This window comes from Leucoraja erinacea, chromosome 8 (genome assembly GCF_028641065.1).
Source record: "Leucoraja erinacea ecotype New England chromosome 8, Leri_hhj_1, whole genome shotgun sequence".
Taxonomy (NCBI): Eukaryota; Metazoa; Chordata; class Chondrichthyes; order Rajiformes; family Rajidae; genus Leucoraja; species Leucoraja erinaceus.
This window is the reverse complement of record NC_073384.1, coordinates 20,952,992-20,973,484: the sequence shown is the minus strand read 5'-3', so window position 1 is coordinate 20,973,484 and position 20,493 is coordinate 20,952,992. Positions and strand designations below refer to the sequence as shown.

General features: G+C 44.8%; 1 protein-coding gene across 17 annotated transcripts in view; it reads left to right on the top strand.

Annotated features, from left to right (window-relative positions):
* The window catches only part of adgrg6 (adhesion G protein-coupled receptor G6), a 165,760-nt gene that overhangs the window by 24,185 nt on the left and 121,082 nt on the right, over positions 1 to 20,493 (top strand). For 3 of the 17 annotated variants that reach the window (XM_055639169.1, XM_055639167.1, XM_055639166.1), the window contains exons 1-2: positions 3,388 to 3,613; positions 4,097 to 4,189. The exons of 2 other annotated variants lie outside the window; for them this stretch is intronic. The gene's annotated coding sequence lies outside the window, so the exon portion shown is untranslated. Of the gene's footprint in view, positions 1 to 3,366; positions 3,614 to 3,702; positions 3,950 to 4,016; positions 4,190 to 20,493 lie in introns of those variants that run through there. 12 more of the 17 variants (XM_055639164.1, XM_055639160.1, XM_055639159.1 and 9 more) reach the window with 8 other exon arrangements.

Sequence of the window (20,493 nt, the reverse complement as noted above, 5' to 3'; positions counted from 1 at the left end):
CGTATCAAACATGATGCCAAGTTAAACTAATCTTTGCCTGATGTGACACATATCCCTCTGTTCACTATCTGTAAAGTAAACAATAGGGTTTCAGGTAAAGAGAGAAGAGGAGGAGTGAAATGGAGAGCTAGAGGGAGGGATGTGGGTGGGATTCAGAGGTAGGGGAAAGGGAGGGAGATAAAAGGGAATTTGGAGATTTGTGGATGGGAGATGGGTGCATGACAGAGGAAAAAGGTGATTAGGGGGGTGTGAGGTGATGAGAGAAAGATTAAGCAGTGATCTTGTAATTCTATGGGGGTATATCAGGGGAGATGTTGAGATATTTCCACATGTGGGAGTATTTTGAATGTGAAGACATAGTTACTAGACTTCGGGAGCAATCGGGAGCTCAGCGATGTAGTAGTATCATCTCGCAGTGGCTGGTAAATCTCTGAATTTCACTATCCCAGTGGCTTGTGGAGGTTGGATCTGTGGAAGTATTTAAAGAGGAGGCAGGAACATTTTTGAAATATCGAGGAATTGATAGCTATGAGGAACTGGCACAGAAGAAGAGTTGAGGCCTGAGGCAGATTAGACATGGTCACAGTGAATGGACAGGCAGGCTTGAGGGACTGAGTGGCCTATTCGTGCTCTGGTTTTTGAATGCATTTCGAATTTGAATGCATTTGAATGCATTTCGTTGTCTCTGTACTGTACACTGACAATGACAATTAAAATTGAATCTGAATCTGAATCTGAATCTGAATGTTTTTATGTTCTTATCTACTCTGCTATTTTTGTTTAGAAAGGTTTTGGTGGGTATGAAGGAACCATAAATTTAATTGATTAAAGATGCTGATTGTAGCTTTAAATGTTCTATTCAATCTTCACACCAGAGGTAATTTAGTTAATGGTCGTCAGTTAACCAACCAGCCATGTGTAGACTGGAACTGCCGATATACTGAAGAATGCACAAAGTGCTGGAGTAACTCAGTGGGTCAGGCAGCATCGCTGGAGAAAAAGGATGGGTGATGTTTAGGATCGGGCACCTTCGTCAGACATTACTAGGGTCCTGATCTGAAACGCCACCCATCCTTTTTGTCCAGAGATGCTCCCTGACCCACTGAGTTACTCCAGCATTTTGTGTCTATCTTTTGTAACCAACCAACCATTAAGTCTTTGGAATATGGTAGGAAGCTGGAGTACCTGGAAGAAAACTACACAGTCATAGGAAGAACATGTGACCTACACACATCCAGCGCCCGAGGCCAGAAATGAAGGTGCGACACTGCAGCTGGGAGCAGCAGCATTAACCACTACACCACTGTGTCATCCACTCTCTATGTCAGTCTTGGACCTGAAACATTGATTCTGTTTCTCTTTCCACAAATGCTGCCTGACCTACTGAGTGCTTCCAATATTTTCTGGTTTACATAGATATTTTTGTATATGGTTTATAGACAGATATTGGAGTCTGTACATGGGCTGGAATATCCGAGGTGCAGGGAGATGAGCAAAACAAGGAATGTTAGCCAGGAGACTTAGAAAACTCCCTTTCCATTAAATTACTGTCAGTTGACTATTTGGTGCAAAGAGACATGTAATGGGGCCCCAATCTCATGTGTCATGGGTACATTTGCTGTTCCATGCTGCATCTTTTGCCCAACACCATTTATAATCACAAACCATTCTAACCCTTTGTCCCATTTCTTCAAAATATTTTGATCTCCTCATATCCTTAATATGCTTGCCTAATTTGCCAAAGATGTAGCCGTTAATACAATGAGAGAGAGGAGATAAGTAAGAGGACCTCAGGAGTAACTGTGTTCACTCAGAAGGTAACTCTGTATCTGGAATGAGCTGCCAGAGGAAGCTACAAAAACAGATACTGTTGAAAGTCATTTGTACAGAAATATGGATAGGAAGGGCTCATGGGGTTATGTGCCAGATGCGGGCAAATAGGACTAGCCCTGAATGCCAACTTGGTCAGTATGCACAAGGTGAGCCGAAGGGCCTGTTTCCGTGCTGTGTAACTCAACAACTCTAACCTTCCCATCTGGACCCCAGTTCCAGATTGGCATCATCCCTGAGTTTACCCTACTCCCGAATTTATATAACATATAACATATAACAATTACAGCACGGAAACAGGCCATCTTGGCCCTACAAGTCCGTGCCGAACACATTTTTTTCCCCTTAGTCCCACCTGCCTGCACTCATACCATAACCCTCCATTCCCTTCTCATCCATATGCCTATCCAATTTATTTTTAAATGATACCAATGAACCTGCCTCCACCATTTCCACTGGAATCTCATTCCACACCGCTACCACTCTCTGAGTAAAGAAGTTCCCCCTCATATTACCCCTAAACTTCTGTCCCTTAATTCTGAAGTCATGTCCTCTTGTTTGAATCCTCCCTATTCTCAAAGGGAAAAGCTTGTCCACATCAACTCTGTCTATCCCTCTCATCATTTTAAAGACCTCTATCAAGTCCCCCCTCAACCTTCTGCGCTCCAGAGAATAAAGACCTAACTTATTCAACCTATCTCTGTAACTTAGTTGTTGAAACCCAGGCAACATTCTAGTAAATCTCCTCTGTACTCTCTCTATTTTGTTGACATCCTTCCTATAATTGGGTGACCAAAATTGTACACCATACTCCAGATTTGGTCTCACCAATGCCTTGTACAATTTTAACATTACATCCCAGCTTCTATACTCAATGCTCTGATTTATAAAGGCTAGCATACCAAAAACTTTCTTTACCACCCTATCTATATGAGATTCCACCTTCAAGGAACTATGCACGGTTATACCCAGATCCCTCTGTTCAACTGTATTCTTCAATTCCCTACCATTTACCATGTACGTCCTATTTTGATTTGTCCAAATTTCCTGATTTGATTTTATTAAAGATGATCCAATACTCAAGATTGGGATGCTGCTGACCCGCTGAGTTACTACAGGACTTCGTGTTCTACCCAAGATTCTACCATCTGCAGTTACTTGTGGTCGAGATCCTATATTTTATTGTCTCATGTGATCACACATTCGGCCAACTCAACTTTCGAGAGCAAATCTGGAAACGTGAGATTTTCTCTGAGACGTTCGTGGTAGTGGGGAAGACGGGGGAAGAAATGCTCAGCAGGTCATGCACCACGCGTGGAGAGAGAACCCGAGTTAATATTCCGTAGTCTGAAGAAGGGTCTCGACCTGAAACGTCACCCATTCCTTCTCTCCAGAGAAGCTGCGTCCCGATGAATTACGCCAGCATTTTGTGTCTACCTTAAAAATTCGGACCTTTCGCGGAGGGACGGTATAGAGGGGAGGGACCCCTTACGGGGAGACGCTATAGGTACTGGAAATCTGTAAGGAAAATGCATTGGGGCAGGCAATATGTGTGGTTGGAACGCCCAGTGAGTTAGAAGGGAAGGGAGGTGGCGGTGGCTTCATTAAGCGTCAGTGCAAAATCACCGTGGGTCATTTGCACACCGCAAGCTCCAAGGGTAGAAGTGAACTTGGGAGGACCGTGATCGCGGAGCTGATGTGAATCGCAGCAGGGAACAACAGTGATTGTGGTGGGGAAAGAAAATCGCGGAGCATCGCTGTCGCAACCCAAAAGCCAGCGAAGGTGGGAGAAAAGGCTGCTTTGTCGATGTTGTAATCGAGAGGGGCTGAGTTGGGGGTGGTCGAAGGGGTGGGAGAGCTGGAGTCTGAAACGTCCCATTCTGCTCTAGCCCCGCGTACCTATCGGAGGAAGAGACCCCTCCCGCGTTCAGAAGGGAGAGGCTGGGCAATTAGTGTTGATCAGAATTTGGACACTGGCCGGCGTGGGCTGCGAACTCGCCGCTGGCAAAACCGAGAAGGTTTCCGTCTGTGCGCGCACGCTCGAATCGCCTCTCCCCGGCGAACTGGCCCAACAGCTCACGGCGTGTTTACTCCACCCGTGAACAAGGACAACGAGGCAGTGAGTTTCATTGGGCTTCATGTCCTTCCTCCCCCCCCCCCCCCCCCCGTCTCTTTAAAAAAAAAAGTTAGTTTCTGTATGCGGGAACATTGCGTTGGATCTGGTGTCATCAGGGTGTGATGTGACTCTCTCCGCTCTCTCTCACAGAGCGCGGAAGCCAGCGCTCAACGAGGGGTGAAACTAATCCGTAGAATGCCGTTCAAGAATCTCCCCAGCTCCGAGAATTTCATATAGACCCAGGTAAGAGACTCGGGGTTAACAACAGCATATTGATGATGGCATTCGTCGTGGGTTTACATTTAATACTCCACATCTAGTTACAATTAAACTATTGTTAAACGGGTGTTCTTCAACTTGAAGACACGACCATATACACACGGTGAACTTTATTTTTTCCCGTTTATTATATTGTTTACGGTGAATTGTGTTTGCATACTCTGCTGTGCTGCTGCAAGTAAGGTTCTCGTTATTCTATCTGGGACAAATGACAATAAAACGCTCTTGACCTTTCTTGACTCAAGACTGACTACTTCAAGGTGCTGGAATCTGGAGCAGAACAAAACCCGCTTAACTTTGGGAGGTACTCAGCGGGTCGATCAGCATCCAGGGTGGTCGGTCTATTAGATCCAGACTTGCACCAGGATCCACGGATACTGTCTGACCCGCTGTGTACTTCCAGCAGTTTGTTTTACTTTGTTTTTAAATTAAACGATAGGAATGAAATCCATAGCAAGCGTTGAGGCTTGTGATGCTCTTTAATTCTTTTGTTCGTTTTATGTTGACTTGGAAGGTTTTTTTGCGCAACATAGAAAACTAGGTGCAAGAGTAGGCCATTCGGCCCTTCGAGCCAGCACCACCATTCAATATGATCATGGCTGATCATTTAAAATCAGTACTCCGTTCCTGCTTTCCCCTCCATATCCCTTGAACCCTTAACCCTAAGAGCTAAATCGAACTCCCTCTTGAAAACATCCAGTGAATTGGCCTCCACTGCCTTCTGTGGCAGAAAATTCCACAGATGCACAGATGTGCTTTATTTACTGGGGTTTGTTCACCCCCCTCGGTCGCTCCTATTCCTTCGTTCATACTTCAATCCATGTAGCTGGTGATGGAAGAGGCGAGATACCCCCACACCCCCCGTCTTTCGACACCGCTACAGCGGAGTTGAAATCGGCTGTTGGTCGGTTGGAAAGTTCACCCAGAACTCATTGAACCTCACGCGTTCAACATGTCCGCGGTGTGAACGGGACGGGGAAGAGAGGGTTATGGTTTAACGAGGATTTTTGGATCAAACTTTTGCCCGAAGATTAGTTGAAGTGGAAACACCAGGCTCTGTGCAGGCACGGTTTGTGGATCCTGGTGCAAGTCTGGATCTAATAGACTCTGGAAACTGACACTTGCAAACAAGTGTCCGGGTGTGTCTCTCTATTCGTTATCCCGGTTGCAACTTGCAGAGAATCGCTGCAAACTTACAAACGATTTCTGAGTCATCGCATCGTGACTAATGTATTACAGAGGAATGGGTTCCCTCAGTTAATCAATCACACCCCACACCACTCCAAGTCGCTGCGGTGTAAGGTCTCAGAGTTGTTGGATAATATTTTAACGTTGGGTTCAGTTGTACTTCGAGTACCTGCGACACGCAGTCTCTGGGGAGGCTTTCCGAGCGCTCTGGTTTAAATTATACTCGCATTCAGTGCTGGCACGACTACATTGGTCCGATTTCTTCTTGGCTCCTGTAGAAATTGTTCCTCTCGACAGTGAGATCATAAGCCCTTTTGTTGTGAACGGGCGAGGGCCAGATGGAATCTTTAAAATGAGTAGGAAAGCGTTTGAATCTCAGTCTTAGTGTGCAAGGCTGCATGTGCAAGTAAGGGAAGCGCCATTCCAGCCAATTCCATTCTCTGTCCGAGCATCTGGGACTCACTCTCCTTCCTCGCGTAGCTATCTGTGTGCATATGTTTGGTATGGGTTATGTTTTTGTAGATATAACACATCTGATACACTGGACGGCTCGCTTGTAGTTTAGTTTAGAGATACAGCGCGGAATCGCTGGTCCCCACACATTAACACTATCCCCAGGGACAATTTTTACATTTGCCAAGCCAATTAACCTACAAACCTGTAGGTCTTTGAAGTGTGCGAAGAAACGGAAGATCTCGGAGAACGCAGGTCACGGGGAGAACGTACAAACTCCGTTTTTATAAACAACACCCGTAGTCAGGATCGAACCCGGGACTCCTGCGCTGCATTCGCTGTAAGGCAGCAACTCTACCGCTGCGCCACTGTGACCATGGTTGTAATCATGTATATTGTCTTTCCGCTGACTGGTTAGCACGCAACAAAAGTTTTTCACTACCTCGGTACCCGTGACAATAAACTAAACTGAACTGAAAAAGGGTCTCCACCCAAAACGTCACCTATTCCCTTTATCCAGAGATGCTGCCTGACCTACTGAGTTAATCCAGCATTTTGTTTCTATCTTTGGTGTAAACCAGCATCTGTAGTTCCTTCTTACACACCAATACTGTACCAAGGGAAGATAGTCACTACATGCTGGAGTAATTCAGCGGGTCAGGCAGCATCCGTAGAGAAAAGGAATACGTGACATTTCAGGTCCAGCCCCTTCTTCAGACTTCTGGACCTGTAACGTCACCTTAGTTCCTTAGTCACAGTGATACAGTATGGAAACAGGCCCTTCGGCCCAACTCGCCCACACCGGCCAACAATGTCCCAGCTACATTACTCCCACTTACATGCTCTTGGTCCATATCCCTCCAAACCTGTCCTATCCATGTACCTGTCTAACTGTTTCTTAAACGATGGGATAGTCCCAGCCTCAACTACCGCCTCTGGCAGCTTGTTCCATACGCCCACCACCCGTGGTATGAAAAAGTTACCACTTGGATTCCTATTAAATAATTTCCCCTCCAACTTGACCCTATGTCCTCTGGTCCTCGATTCCCCTACTCTGGGCAAAAGACTCTGTGCATCTACCCGATTTATTCCTCTTATGATTTTGTATACCTCTATAAACTCTCCCCTCATCCTCCTTCGCTCCATGGAATAGAGACTGAGACTACTCAACCTCTCCCTAAAGCTTACACCCTCTAGTCTTGGCAACATCCTCATATCGTATTTTTTAAATTTTTGTCTAGTTAAATGTAGTTGTTCGTGTTTTTTTTTAATACTGTTTTTAACTGTGTATATGTGGGGGGCGAGGGGGAGGGAGAAACTTTAAAAATCTCTTCCCTGCATGGGAGACCCAACCTTTTACCTGTCGTTGGGGCCTAGCACCGTGGAGCGGCCACCAACCGGAATGACCTGGGGGCTCCAGTCGCGGAGCCTGCGGAGCTGCGGACTTGCCATCGTGGGACTGGCCGGCCTCGGAGCATGGGGAGCGGTGGTGGCTCGTTGCTGCGACTCGACACCGGGGCTTTTAGGCTCCAGCTGCAGGCCGCTGGACTGTGACATCGGGAGCTCGCAGGTCAGGGTGGGAGACTGATTTTCGGAGCTCCCACAATGCAACTTCTCCCCCCGTGTCGCGAGGTAGGAACGACCCAGAGCGGGGCCGTACATCGCCCGGTGTGGTTTTAATGGCCATGGGACATTCCAACGCCCACCGGGGGCTCTAACTTTGTGACTTTTAGACCTGGAGCGGGGCCGTACATGGCGCGGCCTTAAATGGCCGTGGGACTTACCCTGGGGCTTCAACATCGGGAGAAAAAATGGTGCAGGGGAGAGAAAAGATTTTGCCTTCCATCACAGTGAGGAGGAGATTCACTGTGATGGATGATTGTGTGAATTGAATTGTTTGTGTGTCTTGTAGGAATTGTTTTGTTTGTATGGCTGTAGAAACGGAGTTACGTTTGAGCCTCACTGAGGTTCAAATGACATGGAATAAATATTGAATTGAATTGAATTGAATTTGCACTTTCTCTGTAACTGTAATGCTATAACACTATATTCTGCTCACAGGTATTTTTTTCTCTTTGTACTACACGTTCTACTTGTGTACCGCATGATTCTACTCCTATCGAATCATTTGCCTGGATAGCACACATACAAAGCTTTTCACTGCATCTCAGTACATTTGACGATAATTAACATATCATCAGTAATGCCTGGTCTATGACGGGGGATAAAATATCCCAGTGTATTATTTGGAAGAACTGGTGAGTTGGTATCCTTCCCAATAGACCTACAACTAACATCGCTGAGAAATGTTTCCTGATTGTGATATGTGTGCTTTCTGGAGAGATTGTTCACCGCTAATTGCAATTTCTATTCATACCTTGCAACAGTGAAAATATTTTAAAGTATGCCATTAGAGTCATTGGGTTGTACAGCATGGTAACAGGCTCTTCAGCTTGACTTGTCCATGGCCATCTATACTAGTCCTGTTTGCTAGCATTTGACCATATCCTTCGATTTTCCTATCTATACCTGTCAAAATATCTTCTAAATATTGTTATTGTCCCTGTCTCCAGTTAAATTCTGGGGAGGGTGGAAGGGATTTTATTCTGACCAGGTGTCATAGAAACCACAAACAAAATATATATACACAAGCACTATGTGCAGAAGGCTTAAATTCAACTACCGACTGAATTTAATGAGAAATGTTAGGTGGAACTACAGCAGGGATGGATGGATGAATCCTGCAGCATTGAAACAAGCTGTGGAGTTTGTCCATGTTTATTCTGCAGAGGTTACCTGATATCCCTCAGTTTGTTCCTAATGTTCCTCAATTCCTAGGTAGTTTATTCACTTCTGGATTTGAATTCAACAAGTTCACATTCTTAGACACAGTGCCGGAATAACTCAGCGAGCCAGGCAACATCTCTGGAGAAAATGGATGTGACATTCCGGGTTGGGAGCCTTCTTCAGCCTCAAAGATTAGCGTTCATAGCTGCCAACGCTAGTCCCATTTGCCTGCTTTTGACTCGTATCCCTCTAAACAGGAATCACAGAGGGGGAAGCAGTGATAGAGGGTCTCAAAGGAAAACTTCTTCAACGTTAGCATACCATGAGGAGATTTCTCAGTGGAGCTGTCAAAATGTAGAATCAAGGAACTGGAGATATTGGTTTACAAACAAAGATACAAATTGTTGGAGTAGCTCAGAGGGTCAGGCAGTTTCCCTGGAGAACATGGATAGGTGATGTTTCAGTTTGGAGCCATCTGCAGACTTAAGTTAAAATGAAGAAGCAAGGAATTGCAGATGCTGAACAGTCAAAAGATAGAAACAAGGAACTGCAAGTGGTAGTTAGTCACAATGTAGAAACCAGGAACCACAGGTTCCAGTTAGTCATCAGTCAAAACTTAGAAATATGGAACTGCAAATGCTAGTTAGTCAAAATACAGAATTGTAGTCTGAAGTAGGGTCCCGACTTGAATCATCACCAATCAATGTTTTCTAAAGATGCACCTTGGCCTTACTTAAGCATTTTGTGCGTTTTTTGCAAACCAGCATTTGCAGTTCCTTGTTTCTACAAGTTCACATTCTTGCTGTCTTCCGTATGTGGAGGTAATGGTTTTTGTTCTGCTTGAAGTATCCAGTGAGTTGGTTTTTCACAATGCATTCGTGCTGCACTTTGTTTTGTAGGTAAGAGATTAAGGAAGTGAGAGGAGATGCAGAAACTCTTGGTTCTGTGTCCTGATCTGGCTCTGGGATGTGAAGAAGATTTCTTTCCGAGCATTCATCTCCCCTCTGCAAATTATTTACTCCCCAGCTCTCTTGAGAGTCACACACATTCGCTGTGTCTCTCTCCTTTGTAATCTCTCCCAAGAGCTCATTTTAGGTTAGTTTATTAATGTCACACATATTGAGGTATAATGAAAAGCTTTTTGTTGTGTGCTATCCAGTCAGCGAAAAGACTCCACCTGATTAAGACTCCCCCCATCAAGCTGGTCACAGTGTACAGATACAGGATAAAGGGTGCAAGAAAAAGTCCATTAAAATTCAATTTCTCCCAGATTTTTGTGTCTTTTCCATTTTATGTTAGCTGTACATCTGAGATCTGCTTAAGGTAGCTCTGCTTGCTCTTCTGGGTCCTGGGCTCTGGAATTTCCTTCATACATTGCTCTACCTCTATGTCTCTCTCCCCCACTAAGACACTCGTTTAAGCCCTTCTCTTTGACTAAGCTTTGGGAAACTTAACACCCTCCTGTATAGATCAGTGTAAAAACTCTCATGGGGCCTTACCTCTCAGAAGCAGGCTTATTGACTCACTGAATCCACACTGACAATCAATGACACATTTGCACTACTCCTGCACTGATGCCATTTTTTTTATTACCCTGTCGCATTCTCATCAACCCACTCCAGATCGAACCACTCACCTACACACCAGGGTCAATTTAGCATGGGCAATTAACCTAGTAGCCTGCATGTCCTTCGCATGTGGGAAGAAACTGGAACACCTGGGATCACTGGAAGAATGTGCACACTCCACACAGTCAGTGCCCAAGATCAGGTTCGAATCACTGGAGGTGTGAGATTGCAGCTCTACTACTGCGTCACTCTGCTACTCCCAAGTGCAGTGAAATGCTGGGGAGGGGTAGAGGGCATTTTATTCATATTAAAGGTGCTACTCAAATGAAAGTTGTCAGTGAGGATGAAGCGAACAGAGCAAAAATTGTGAGGAGAGTTTGAAAAAACTGGATCAGCATCCCACTGAGTAATTGATTCATGGCGAGAAGAGACGTCTTCCCCTAGCTCGGTGGCTGAATGAAGGTGAATAGCCTTAAAATTACAGTGGGATGGTATAGGTATGATGTCAGGAAGAGCATCCTGCGGGGCAGTGGAAATCTGGACCACAAAAAGCTGGTGGGGCCGTTGGAGTTGTGGGGTGGGACACCTTGGCATGGGATGCTCTTGGGGAAAGGGAGTATTCGTCAGGCTGAAGAAGAGTCGTGACTCGAAGCTTCATCTGTCCACTTCCCTCTGCAAATGCTGCCTGACCTGCTGAGTTCCTCCAGGAGTTTGTATTTTTGCTCAGGATTCCAGCATCTTTACCACTTGTGTCCGTTTGGCAAGGGGATTGACAACATATAGGCCACCTAACAGCAGTAGTGGAGTTGGGGATGGCATCAAACATGAAATTAGAAATGTGTGCAACAAAGGTAAAACAATTATAATGGGTGACTTCAAACTACATATAGATTGGGTGAATCAAATTGGCTGAGGAAGAGGATTTCTTGGAATGTATGCGGGATAGTCTTCTAAACCAACATGTAGAGGAACCAACGAGAGAGCAGGCTATTCTAGACTGTGTATTGAATAATGAGGAAGGGTTTGTTAGCAGTCTTGTTGTGAGTGGCCCCTTGGGCAAGAGTGACCATATATGGTTGAGTTCTTCATTAGGATGGAGAGTGACATAGTTAATTCAGAAACAAGGGTTCTGAACTTAAAGAAAGGTAACTTTGAGGGTATGAGAAGTGAATTGGCCAAGATAGACTGGCAATTGATTCTTAAAGGGTTGACGGTGGATATGCATTGGAAAGCATTTAAAGCAATTAAAGAACTACAGCAATTGTTCATCCCAGTTTGGCAAACTTAAAGCACACGGTATTGGGGGTTCAGTATTGATGTGGATAGAGAACTGGCTGGAATACAGGAAGCAAAGAGTAGGCGTAAATGGGTCCTTTTCAGAATGCCAGGCAGTGACTGGTGGGATACCGCAAGGCTCACTTCTGGGACCCCAATTATTTACAATATATATTAATGATTTGGGCGAGGGAATTGAATGCAACATCTCCAAGTTTGCAGATGACACGAAGCTGGGGGGCAGTGTTAGCTGTGAGGAGGATGCTAGGAGTCTGCAAGGTGACTTGGATAGGTTGGGTGAGTGGGCAAATGCATGGCAGATGCAGTATAATGTGGATAAATGTGAGGTTATGCACTTTGTTGTCAAGAACAGGAAAGTAGACTATTATCTGAATGGTGGCCGATTAGGAAAAGGGGAGATGCAACAACCATATAATAACCATATAACAATTACAGCACGGAAACAGGCCATCTCGACCCTTCTAGTCCGTGCCAAACACATAATCTCCCCTAGTCCCATATACCTGCGCTCAGACCATAACCCTCCATTCCCTTCCCATCCATATAACTATCCAATTTATTTTTAAATGATAAAAACGAACCTGCCTCCACCACCTTCAATGGAAGCTCATTCCACACAGCTACCACTCTCTGAGTAAAGAAGTTCCCCCTCATGTTACCCCTAAACTTCAGTCCCTTAATTCTCATGTCATGCCCCCTTGTTTGAATCTTCCCTACTCTCAGTGGGAAAAGCTTTTCCATGTCAACTCTGTCTATCCCTCTCATCATTTTAAAAACCTCTATCAAGTCCCCCCTTAACCTTCTGCGCTCCAAAGAATAAAGCCCTAACTTGTTCAACCTTTCTCTGTAACTTAGTTGCTGAAACCCAGGCAACATTCTAGTAAATCTCCTCTGTACTCTCTCTATTTTGTTGACAAAATGACCTGGGTGTCATGGTACACCAGTCATTGAAAGTAGGCATGAAGGTGCAGCAGGCAGTGAAGAAAGTGAATGGTATGTATCATTCATAGCATAAGGATTTGAGTATAGGAGCAGGGAGGTTCTACTGCAGTTGTACAGGGCCTTGGTGAGACCACACCTGGAGTATTGCGTTCAGCTTTGGTCTCCTAATCTGAGGAAAGACATTCTTGCCATAGAGGGAGTACAGAGAAGGTTCACCAGACTGATTCCTGGGATGGCAGGACTTTCATATGAAGAAAGACTGGATAGACGCAGCTTGTACTCGCTAGAATTTAGAAGATTGAGGGGGGATCTTATAGAAACTTACAAAATTCTTAAGGGGTTGGACAGGCTAGATGCAGGAAGATTGTTCCCGATGTTGGGGAAGTTCAGAACAAGGGGTCACAGTTTAAGGATAAGGGGGAAGTCTTTTAGGACCGAGATGAGAAAAACATGTTTTCCCACACAGTGAGTGGTGAATCTGTGTGGAATTCTCTGCCACAGAAAGTAGTTGAGGCCAGTTCATTGGCTATATTTAAGAGGGAGTTAGATGTGGCCCTTGTGGCTAAAGGGATTAGGGCGTATGGAGAGAAGGCAGGTACAGGATACTGAATTGGATGATCAGCCATGAATACGATTCATATTGAATGGCAGTGCAGGCTCGAAGGGCTGAATGGCCTACTTCTGCACCTATTTTCTATGTTTTTATGTTTCTATACGGTTTCAAGGTCAAGGTCAGGTGATTGTCACATGTACCAGTTGAGGTACAGTGATATAGAGTCAAGAGAATTCATTCATGGCTGAATGGAAAAGAGTGAATGGCTGAATAGCTTATTCCTGTTCTCCATTACAATCTGGAGAGAAGCTGGCAATGAACAATGTCTAGGAAGGAACGGAAGGTTGCTAGTTTAGACCGAATATAGACACAAAATGTTGGAGCAACGCAGCGGTACAGGCAGCATCTCTGATTTTAAGGGAGAACGAATGGCTGATGTTTCAGGTCGAGGCCTTCGTCAGTTCTTCAGACTCTGTCTGACAACAAGGTCTGATGGATGGCTTGTTCACCTTGGAAGACCTGCATGGCTTTCCCCGATGTGGGAATTCAGAGAACTTTGACCTTCATTGACTACATATTCGAACCTGGACGGCTATTAAAATGATGCCCTCCACAACCATGTGACCATTCCCACTCAGGAGTTCAACCACCCCCTAATTTTCACCGACATCCTGACTTTGACGTGGCTCATTGTTCCTTCATCTTTGCTGGGTCAAAATCCTGGAACCCTGGAACTAATAGCAACGTGGGAAGCCAGCAATGGTTCAAGGGGGAAGGGTCTCATCCTTCTCAAGGGCAATTAAGATGAGGAATATACAAAGACCTTGCTTTCAACACCCACATCCCCAAACCAGTATTTTGAACAATATCTAGTATTGAAAGAGCAGGACTCTGTACATCACTGCTGGACTCTGCTGCCAATTAGCCTGAGGTCAGTTTGCAATGTTAAAGAAAGACTTGTATTATATATCTCCCCATTCATAATCTCAGAATGTCCCAAAGTGCTTGACAGCCAACTGTTGAGGCACGGCTATTGCTGAAATATGGGTAAACTAGCAGCCCAGTTACCCGTAGCAACATTATCCAAACACTAATTAAACAAATGACCGAATAATACGACTGGATACTGATGACGGAAGGATTGGCGAGTATTGAGGAGAATTCCCTTGCTGTTCTTCACAATGGTACAGTGGGATCTATTTTGTGTACCCAAGATGGCAGACGGGAGACCCCATTCGGAATTTGGTTTAGTTTAGTTTAGTTTAGTTTAGTTTAGAGATGGAGTGCAGAAACATGCCCTTTAGCCTACCGAGTCCTCGCCAACCAGGATCCCTGTACACTAGCCCTATCCTACACATTAGGGACAATGAAAATGTTTTACCGCAGCCAATTAACCTACAAACCTGTACGTCTTTCGAATATGGGAGGAAACCACAGTTTACGAAGAGTATGTTTCTCCATTACTGCCTCCAGCAGTGTACCTCAGATTATAACCATCCTCCAGGTGAAAAAAAGTTCTTCCTTAGACCTCTCAGAAGCTCTTCCCCCAATTCCCAAACCTAGGTCCTCTAGTTTTTTGGATTGGATTGGATTGGATTCCTTTATTGTCATTCAGACCTTTCGGTCTGAACAAAATTTCGTTGCCTGCAGTCATACATGTAATAATAAATAACAAAACATACAATAAACACAGATTAACATCCACCACAGTGAGTTCACCAGGCACCTCCTCACTGTGATGGAGGCAAAAGTCTTAAGGTCTCTGTCTCTTCCCTCCTTGTTCTCCCTCTGCGCTGTGACGATCCAGGCTTCCATTGTTGTGACCCCGCCGGATGATGAGTAAGTCCCGCGGCTCAACCGAGCTCCGCGAACGGGCCGGTTCAAGCTCCGTGGCCCGGGGTGGTCGAAGCTGCCGCCCTCCAGTCCAGCGGACGCAGCTGTAGTTGCGGGAGTTCCGGAAAAACAGGTCACCAACCTGTGACCTGCGAGCTCCCGACGATGTTGTAAAGTAGCCCGCGGCCGAGCCCCGAATTCAGGTCGCCGCCGCCTCAGCCCCGAAGCCCTGCTCTGTGCTTTTCTGCTCTGTGGTGAACCTTCCTAATATATACCCTATCCATGTCCTTTTTTAAATTTTGTATACCTCTCTATCAAGATAGTCAAGAGTGTTTAATTGTCATTGCCGGAAAACAGAACACTTGCTGTAGTTTAAAAAGCCCATAAATACAACACACAAATATAATAACCAAAACAAATGATAAATTAATAAACATAATATTTATGCTAAAAATAAATGGTCCATAGTGCAACAAAGACATACTCCATAGAAGTTCATACTTCTGGTTAATGTGTGGCGTTCAAGAGCCTGACGGTTGTTGGGTAGAAGCTATTCTTGAATCTCATGGTCACAGTTTTCAGTCTTCTGTACCCTTTTCCAGATGGTAGGAGCAAAATGAGAATGTGGCTCAAGTGGTGTAGGTCTTTGATGATATCAGCTGTTGTTTTGAGGCAGTGCCCTCTATAGAAACATAGAAACATAGAAATTAGGTGCAGGAGTAGGCCATTCGGCCCTTCGAGCCTGCACCACCATTCAATATGATCATGGCTGATCATCCAACTCAGTATCCCGTACCTGCCTTCTCTCCATACCCCCTAATCCCCTTAGCCACAAGGGCCACATCTAACTCCCTCTTAAATATAGCTATGGATCCCTTCGATGGTGGGGAGGTCAGTACCTGTGATGGAGCAGATAGTATCCACCATTCTCTGTAATCTCCTTCATTACTGGGTGTTCGAGTTGCCAGACTAGGCAACTAATTATTTAATTAGTGTTTCGATAAAGTTGTGACAGGTAACTGGGCTGCTATTTTACCCATATTTCAGCAGAGTCAGAGTACACCTGTGGAAATTCAATAGAGTATTTGTTGATATACTGATTCTCCTCAATCTTTTAAGGAAGTAGAGGCATTGTTGAGCTCCCAACTTAGCCGGGTCCAATCAATCTTCAGGGCCACTTGATCTAACTCCCTCTTAAATATAAAGATAGATCTGTGGATCCCAGCTTCGAACATGGTGGGTCTTGCAGAGATCTCCAGTATAGGTGATGGTTCAGCAATGGAGTGGATAGTATCCACCATTCTCTGTTGATCTATTGTGGCCTTCAAATTACTGGGCCCTGACTTGAGGGGTTGAAATGCCCATACTAGGCACCACAGACATTATTTACCGGTCAGTGTTTCGATAAATCATTGTGACCATGCTCTACCTCAATACATCTGCTATATGAGGGAGTTTCCCTGTGATTGTGCTTTGGGAAAGTGGAGAGGGAGGTGGGGAAGAGAGCTGTAAGCAGTTCTTGTAGTGCAGAGAGTTGTGGAAGCAGCCCAGTCCATGAATGTTTTTGTGTGATGGCCTGGGCTGCGTGCACAACTCTGCAATTTCTTGTGGTCTTGGGCGAAGCAATTGCCAAACCAGGTTGTGATATATCTTGATAGGGTGCTTTGTAGAGTGCAACTGTAGAAATCGGTAAGAATCATTGGAGAAATACTGACTGTTCTTTAAAATCCTCATTATGATCTAAACTTTAAAATAACTTGAAGTGATTCTGAAACTAATTTTGCACTGTTCTGTCACTGTTTCCAAGGAAAAATAGAGACCATGGAGAATTACCAATGATGTTTCCAGGAGTGATAGGTATGCCCTTATAGTGCTTAACTGGAGCTGTTTACTTTGGAAGAGAGGAGGCTGTGACCTATCCCAAGAACTTTATATAATTGTGACGAGATTTAATGGGATAGGCTCAGGGAAAGCACTTCCATTTTGTGAAGGAGATCAGAAGTGAGTGGCATCGTTAAGAGAAGGTCTCCAGTAAATATATGAAGGAGTCTAGGAGAAATCGCTCAGAATGCAATGCAATCCCTTCAGAGCATGCTTAAGGCAGATAAGCAGAGCAAATTAGGGATAAATCGTGAACACACAAACAGAGCCATTGGGCAAATGCCCTGTTTCCATACTGTGAAGTGATGTATGATTCTCTCCAAGTGAAAATTGGTAGGGGTGCACTCATATAATGTACATTCAATCTGTCAAGCAATACACTGCAATTCTCATCTTGCTTGCAACCAGAAAGACACTGGACGATAAATAATCATGATTAAACCGAACAAACCTGATTTTTGCTGAAAAGTAGAAGGTTGGAGTGATAGTCTTCTGGAGAGAAGTATATCGAGTAATGAGCTAGGGTAGATAGTTTGTATTTTTCCCAGGGTGGAAATGTCAAATTCTAGAGGACATTGGGCAGCACAGAGGCGCCGCGGTAGAGTTGCTGCCTTATAGAACCAGAGAACTGGGTTCAAATCTGACTACATTGTGCTGTTTGTACGGAGTTTGTACGTTCTTCCTGTGACCTCCTGGGTTTTCTCCGAGTGCCTTGCTTTCCTCACATATTCCAAAGACATCCAGTTTTTTAGCTTAATTTGCTTCTGGGGAGTTGGTGGAAATAAATACAATGGAAACATTTAAAAAGCATCAGGCCAGGCACATGAACAGGCAGGAAATGGAGCTGATACGTGCAGGCAAATGGCATTAGTTTAGATTGGAGTCATGGTCGGTTCAGATACTGTGGGCTGAAGGGCCTGTTCCTGTGCTGTACAGTTGTGTGATTTGTGTTCTGTGAGACAGTCAGGTCTCTTTAAGGAGACAGAATAGAGACCTCCTCCCCAGTGTCACAGCCAACACCACTTTTATATTTAGTGGTTTTACATTCCTTGAGGTGGACCGTACTGCTTGTAACCTCAGACTCACAGCCATTAATTACAACTGTAAATACATAGTTTGGAAATGATTATTTCCCTGGCCTCAATTTGCAACCTCTGTAATTCTCTCCTCCCACAACAGGGTGTCCCAGCAGTTCATGCTGCTGCCCCACACTCTTGGGTGATGGATGGCCCACCATTTAGGACCTGGTTACGGGTTATAAACTTCTGACAGATTTATGTGCTCGGTTAGTGAGTTTTAGATTGACAAAGTACAGGGAAGTCGGTCAGGATCTTTTTCCAGAGTGGAAATGTCAATGACTACAAGGCATGGCTTTAAGATGAGAGGGGCCAAGTTTAAAGGAGATGTGCAAGGCAAGTTTTTATACACAAGAGAGTGGCAGGTACCTGTTAGTGGCAGTGGTGGAGGCAGATACGATAATGGCACGCAAGAGACTTTTAGAGTGGGTATGTGGGTATGTGGGGAATTGAGGGATATGGATCACATGCAGTGCCTTTATGGCATTATATTTAGCACAGATGTTGTGGGCCTAAGGGCCTGTTCCTGTGTTGTACCTTTCTATGGTCTATGTCACGAGAAAGGTGGACAAAGCAAGGGATCAAAGATGACCAATTTGGCAAAGGAGCAATTTGTGGAACATAGTCCTGAGTTTTAGTTTTAGTTTTAGAGATACAGCGTGGAAACAGGCCCTTCAGCCCATGGAGTCCATGCCGGCCACCAGTCACACATACACTACTTTTATTGTCACACATGGGACAATTCCTACAAACTTGCACGTCTTTGGAATATGGGAGGTAACCGGAGCACTCAGCGAAAACTCACGTGGTCACGGGGAGAACGTACATACTCCGTACAGACAACACCCATAGTCAGATCGAACCCGGGTCTCTGGCGCAGTAAGGCAGCAACTCTATCGCTGCACCACTGTACCGCCCAAAGTGAAGAGGGAGAAGAACGGACTCACAGTAGTCATGAGATCCTGACAGTTGTGAGCGTAGCACATCTGATGAGAGATTCGCTGAGGATAAATGGAGGGAATTAGCCACTCGAACATCTGGACTGTGTCGTGTCTTTTTATCAATGGATTGCCTCTGCTGGAGTGCATTGGGATCTGATAAGAATATTTCAAACACATTTGCAGACATATTACTGAATTGGGACCTAGCCCTTTAGTTGCGGTTAGGGAAAGGAGCCAGGAGAGTGTAGGGTAGTGGAGACTGGAGGGTGGGGTTAGGCTGGACGAGAAGGGGACTTCAATGTGCATACTCGCACATACTCGCATACTAGTGCAATGTACAGCATATGGAACACAATAGCTTGAGTTATAAGCCAAAATTTTAAATTTAAATAAAGCACACATTTGATTGCTGGAAATAAATCCAGGCCCAGAGAAGAGACGGTAGCTCCCTCTGTCAGCCTGAAGGAAGAATTAACCAGTATTATCCATAAGGCCATCAAGTCTGTTCTGCCATTTGATCATGGCTGATCTGTTTATCCCTCTCAACCCCACTCTCCTGCCATCACCCGCTAACCTTTGATGCCCTTACTAATCAAGGATCTATCAATCTCCGCTTTAAAAGTACCCAATGATTTGGCGTCCACTGTCGTCTGCGCAATGAATTCTACAGATTCACCACCCTCTGGCTAAAGAGATCCTCATCATGGATATCCCAGACTTGTGAATATCACTGGCAACGCTGGCCAAAAGGTGATTGCCACTACAGTTGTTGGTGAGCACTGGTGCTCAGGGAACCTTTCATCATTTTTAGCATTCCTTGATCCCTTTAGTTTATCTATCCACCTCTCCCAGTGCTGTGCAAGACAAAGTATTGGACATATGATGGGAAAGAGGCTCAACCCTGCCGTTCAGTGAAATCCAGGCTAATCTATGATCAAAGCCCATGCACCTGCCCTTTCCCAAAGTACATTTGGTCAAAAGCAACAATCCTGGATTTGGATCTGACACTTAGTTTACTTTAGAGATACAGCATGCAAACAGGCCCTTCGGCCCACCAAGTCCACACCGACCATCAATCACATGAGCTGTATGTTAACCCTCTTTATCATCCACCCTACACATTGTCACAGTGGGGCAGCAGCTCTACCGGTTGCAGCACTATGTCACCCTTAGAGTCATATGGCATGGAAACAGGCCCTTCAACCAAACTCATCCATGCCAAATAAGTACCCATCTACACTTTCCTTTCTACGTATCTGTCCAAATGCCTTTTTAATTTTCTAATAGTGCCTGCCCCCCACAATTTCCTCTGGCAGCTCATTCCATTTACAAATGTGTGAAAAGGTTGTTCCTCAGATTGCAATTTGACCTGACATTGGCTAGTAACTTTAGTTAATCTGTTCCATATGCTATAAATCAGCTTGCTATGGTCGCTTTCTCTTGCAACCTTACTGCTGACAAACATTTGCTAAAGAGAACTGCTAATTTCAATGATTCTGAGTGGAATGTAATGTTTTTAATTAATTCTTGTTCTATTTTTTTTTAATTATTTTCTTTTGCCAGTGATTCCCCGATCACCGGGTGGAGTTTCCTTCCATTTGTCCTCTAATGTTATTAAATAGTGGAAGCTGTAGTTGAATTATTGGAAACTCAGTATAGGCCCACCATCGATTTTCTGGTAACTGGTAGTCCGGCATCTCCTTTAATCTGGTCAAAATTACGATAGCGCACTTGAAATCTTCCGTGGAAG